Genomic DNA, 6,000 nt, shown 5'->3' with positions numbered 1-6,000 from the left:
TCTCTCTGTTTTTGTTCCTGTCCTTGTCGGATTCTTGTTTGTTGTGTTTCATGCCTGAGCCAGACTATCGTCATGTTTGCTGTAACCTTGTCCTGTCCTGTCGGAATCTGCCGGTCTATCTGAGCCTACCACAGTTTGGTTATTAAAGAAGCTCTGTTTAAGTTAGTTCGCTTTTGGGTCCTCATTCACTCACCGTAACACGTTCCCTATCATCGTGCCCCCTAAAAGACAACTCCTACATGTCCAAAAATGCAGTTGCGTCGATAAGCCACTTGAGAACATCCCTGTTTCTTCTTAACTTCTCTTTGTGTTGCGCATTTTGAATTAACAGACCTTTGTCCAACACATGATCAATGCAGCTTTTTCCCATTAACTTCAATCTGATGTGGGCAATTCAACTCTTAAGGATTAGCCCCGTTTTTCAATTTTCGGCTAAAATGACATACCCAAATCTAACTGCCTGTAGCTCAGGCCCTGAAGCACGGATATGCATATTCTTGGTACCATTTGAAAGGAAACACTTTGAAGGTCATGGAAATGTGAAAGGAATGTAGTTGAATATAACTCAATAGATCTGGTAAAAGATAATACGAAGAAAAAACCAACCGTTCTTTTGTATGTTTTTGTACCACCATCTTTGAAATGCAAGAGAAAGGCCATATTGTATTAGTCCAGCCCAGGTGCAATTTAGATTTTGGCCATTAGATGGCATCAGTGAATGTGCAAAGTTTTTACTGATCCAATGAACCATTGCATTTCTGTTCAAAATGTTGTATCAACACTGCCCAAATGTGCCTAATTTGTTTATTAAAGGGGTCGTCAACAAAAAATCCACTATTGTCGTTAGCGTTAACTAGCCATTCTGGTGGATAAAACTGCACTCTGCTAGCTAGCTATAAATACATATAATAAATTGACACAAAAATAAAGTTCTAAAACCAAGAAAACAATATACAGTACATTCGGAAAGTATTCAGAACCCTTGGCTTTTTCCATGTTTTGTTACATTACAGCCTTATTCTAAAATTGATTAAATGCTTTTTTGCCTCATCAATCTACACACAATACTCCATGATGACAAAGCAAAAACAGGTTTTTAGAAATGTTTGCAAATGTATAAAAAAATGAAATATCACATTTACATAGGTATTCAGACCCTTTACTCAGTACTTTGTTGAAGCACCTTTGGCAGCTTCTTTGGCAGCTTCTTGGGTATAACGCTACAAGCTTGGCACACCTGTATTTGGGGAGTTTCTCCCATTCTTCTCTGCAGATCCTCTCAATCTTTGTCAGGTTAGATGGGGAGCGTTGCTGCACAGCTATTTTTTAGGTCTCTCCAGAAATGTTAGATTGTGTTCAAGTCCAGGCTCTGGCTGGGCCACTCAAGGACATTCAGAGACTTGTCCCAAAGCCACTCCTGTGTTGTCTTGACTATGTGCTTAGGGTCATTGTCCTGTTGGAAGGTGAACCTTTGCCACAGTCTGAGGTCATGAGTGCTCTGGAGCAGGTTTTCATCAAGGATCTCGCTGTACTTTGCTCCGTTCATCTTTCCCTCGATCCTGACTAGTCTCCCAGTCCCTGCCGCTAAAAACATCCTCACATCATGATGCTGCCACCACCATGCTTCACCATAGGGATGGTGCCAGGTTTCGTCCAGACGTGACTCTCGGCATTTAGGCCAAAGAGTTCAATCTTGGTTTCATCAGACCAGAGAATATTGTTTCTCACGGTCTGAGAGTCCTTTAGGTGCCTTTTGGCAAACTTCAAGTGGGCTGTCAGGTGCCTTTTTTTGAGGAGTGGCTTCCGTCTGGCACTCTACTACAAAGGCCTGATTGGTGGAGTGCTGCAGAGATGGTTGACCTTCTGGAAGGTTCTCCCATCTCCACAGAGGAACTCTTGGTTACCTCCCTGACCAAGGCCCTTCTCCCCTGATTGCTCAGTTTGGCTGGGCGGCCATTGTGCAAAAGCTTTGATTAGTTGGAGGAAGTTGTCATAATTTCCATGTAGGTCTGAGGAAGGGGAGGAGCATGAGTGTCTAGGTTTTGAATTGAAGTTAATGTAGCCAGAGTAGGACGGAAAATAACTGTCCTCCGGCTACACCATTGTGCTATGCCAGAGGGTGCTGTTGAGACCACTGTAGAATTTAATGGCAAAACAATGTGCATTAATCAGGTGAAGTGAATATTTAGTATAGTTTTATATAACAAAATATTATTTTACATTTTCCTGAAATTTAGGATGGTCCTCCCCTTCCTCCTCTGAGGAGCCTCCACTGCTACAGGCCCAACATCATAAATAACACAGCACTTTTCCTTCCTTACTCTTTCTTCCGATTCACCACTGGGTCTGTGGAGCGTTTCATATGGTAACTAGGGTTTCACTGTGTAGCCACATTGTTGCCCATCTTTCAAGTCGCTCAGAGGAGAAGAAACCATGAGGTGCGAGAAAAATCGTTTCTTTTAATGAAAAAATGCATTATTCCATCTTTCTGCATCCAAACCCTCCCCCCATCTTTAGATCTCAAAGTGAGAGTGCAGCCTATATTACATAAATGGCGAGAAAGGGGGAAGAGAAGTGTTGGAGGATAAGAGAGAGGGGAACCCGATGGAACTCTCACCTGCCTGGGCTGGAGGATAGGGTTATATGGAGCTCTTTACCCCCTTGTCTCTCTTCCACTCAATCTCTTAACTGTGACAAAAAAATAAGCCATATTACAACCTACATGTTGTGATAATTTCATTGTTTGCTCTTTAACCTGTTAATTCATATGCCTTTGCGATCGTGATATATAGGCCTATAAAGGCCGAGACAATAAGAAGACACAGGGGCAGAATAAATTCAACTACATCTTTGTTTTATAACAAAACCAGAGAGCAACCTCTGTCCAGTGAAGTCCGCAAAGCATATTGCATGTAACAAACAGTTAAATGACTTACAGCATGGTCAAGCAAGGCAACGTTTCTGACATTTTCGGATCACTAAACAACTATTGATTTAGAACCATAGAGAGTTATCGCAAGTAGCAAAGAAAACAGGAGGTGCCCCCACTATTCCAGCACCATTTCAACTTCAACATTTCAACATCATCAAATCACCTCTGCTTAGTCTAGTACAGTGACAACTAAAAGATAGCAAAAACAATTTAAGCTACATTGATGTGGCTGTCCATGGTTCTGATTTCTGTGTGTTTGTGTGCGTTCGTGCAAGCAGAAACACATGTTAACTCACCCTCCTCCTAGAGAAAGGCCAATGCCATCCTCCTCTCTTTCATGTTGACGAAATGGTCTATCACTCTGTCAGACAGTACACACTTTTATTTTTAGTTGTCCTAGGCTTCCTGGCTAAAATGCTTGCTCACTAGCCTAACTTCCATTCATGGGCTACAACAATCTATTAATTAATGGTTAGATAGGAATCGGCGTTATAATCATTGGCCAATACGGAGAATTAAGTAGAACCACGAGTCAAAATCCCTATTTCCATCCATGGCTAATTTAGGAATGGGACAATTTTAGCTAGATAGCCACCGGAGGAAAACAACACAATGAGATGCAACAATTCACGTTTTTCTGTCAATGACGTATGCTCTCAATAGGATTTGCTAGGAGTGATGCCAAAATCTCTTGACACTTTTTTTGGGTGAGCCAGAACCATTCAATGTTGAGCTCGCTCAGTTTAACAACGGTGAATGACCAATTTTTTATACTTTTTTATCAAGGGAGGCCAAATCCTCATTGGCTTCCCTTGCCTTTAATGCTACGGGCGGCAACAATGTCATACTCGTTTGGACCAGACAGCATCAGATAGATGGCTTACATGTAGAGAGACAGAGGGGCGCTGAGAGACACGTAGAGAGACAGAGGGGCGCTGTTTCGCTTGCTCGGATGCGTTCTCCTGTGAGATACATTTGGCTTCTTGCGAATTGAAGGAAAATTATTAAACACAGAGAGATAAAATAAATAATTATTTTTTATTTTTAATAAATTTTTTTGTAAATGTTTAGGGAAGCCTGGCTTACCTTGGCGTCCATGAATACACGTCACTGTCTGTTACTGTAGTTCAGAGTGAACAATATCGAATTTACTTCTAAAGTGACTGTCCTGACTTCCTGAATGATCAATTTAGCTAACTTAGCGTACCAAATAGTCTGTACAATGGACACTTGAGCACCCCATAGTACTGCTGTCCCCAACCGAACTGTGCTGGCTCTGATATTTTCTTTTCACATTGTCCTTTCCGGGCATGATTCCAGATATAGTGTATGCGTAACCAGGTCAAATCAGCTCGGCTCGGTTCAGCTCGGCTCAGTAATGTGAAAAACACTTTACTGTACCAAGCAATACCATACAATGAATACCCGAGGGCCTTGTAGTAGTATCAACCTAGTATTGGGGTTCTTAGCCTTCTCGGGAGCATAGGTCTTCAGCATCCTCTTAGCTACTATATCTCCTCTGCAGCGAGTTGGGAGAGAATCGCACTGAAGAGCATAATTCAAGCCCATTATTTCCATAATTGCCGGCATTGTTGTGCTTGTTTGTAATGTTGTTAATAACAGGCGACGCCATATAATACGCTTAATGTTATTTATCTGTTGGCAGATAGATGCGACTAATCCTCATTCATTTGCTGCGGATCAATGCAAATCCTCTAGTGCGAGCAAAATCCCCCCCTGAGCCGCTGGTTTCTCATGTATTTTTCCACCATTAACCAGCTTTAATCCCTGCTAATCATCGCTAATCCACATCTCCTGTGTTTGATGATACCTCCCTGATGAAGGAGCTAGGCAGGCAGACAGGCAGGCAGACAGGCAGACAGGCAGACAGGCAGACAGACAGGCAGGCAGACAGGCAGGCAGACAGGCATGCAGACAGGCAAGCAGGCATCCGTGTGCTGTGTTCAAACGCCCAGTGCTGGCTCCAGCACCACTCTCGAAATGGTGCTTGGCACCAGTCAGTCTGTACTGTATGTTATGGGAAGCAGATAACAGGGAGAGAATGGGCTTGATCCTAGATATATTTGTGCTGTCTTTCTAAGTCCAACCTATGGTCATTGTCAAACAGATCTGGGACCAGGCTAGGAGAGATAGGGAACTTCTGACTTTACTAATGAGCCAAAAATGTGGCGATTATTGTATGACCCAAACAGATAACTACTCTTTCTACTAGCCCCGATGGCATTCAACTAAACCAAAGGTCCAAAATCTTTGCAATATGAAATGTTGTGAAATTATGAAATGTTTTACTCGCCTGGTGGGCTAGTTTGACACATCTATTAGCCCAGTCCGAAAAGTACCAGGCACATGAAACTTTCAACTAGAAGGTCATCAGATGTTTTCACACCTTTTTAAAGTAGTCTAATGTCAAGATGAAGCCATGTGCCACGACATCTGAAAATGTCTGACAAACTGTCATATATGAGTGAAATGTCTCTTGCATTTCCTTCCACTGGACACACCACCATCATTGACCAAGTTTTTTTTGTTTTACGTTGTTACATAAGGTTAGGGTTCTTCCCAAATGGCACCCTATTCCCTATATAGTGTATTGATTAGCATAGGGCTGTGGTCAAAAGAAGTGCATGATATAGGGAATAGGGTGCCATTTGGTACGCACAAGTCCTTAGTGCTGGTGATGCCCATTCTGCGCCATGCCACACAGCAGAGCTAAATAGCAAATGGGGAACTAGTGAAAGGCAATTAGTCATATTATGTCATTGCTGACCTTCCTACTGCATCAGCTCTGGGCTGGTTTAAATTCCACTTCCTGGGTCCATGCAACTACACTTCAATACGGGCCTATAATGGCATTACTGATGGTGCATCTCGTTTAGTTCATGTCCAGCATGTTCAGCATGCATTTTGGCCACCTGGACAGATGACGATGTTCCAAAGGTCGTACTGTGTTTGTTGTATGCATAATGCACTTTCTCTGTTTGCATCAGTTGAAGCCGACTTATTGGATGACGACTGATGGTGGAGTTTGATCATCATTCAGGCTGTGC

Source organism: Oncorhynchus mykiss, chromosome 2 (assembly GCF_013265735.2).
Source record: "Oncorhynchus mykiss isolate Arlee chromosome 2, USDA_OmykA_1.1, whole genome shotgun sequence".
NCBI lineage: Eukaryota > Metazoa > Chordata > Actinopteri > Salmoniformes > Salmonidae > Oncorhynchus > Oncorhynchus mykiss.
The sequence above is the reverse complement of the archived record's forward strand: the minus strand, read 5'-3'. Positions refer to the sequence as shown.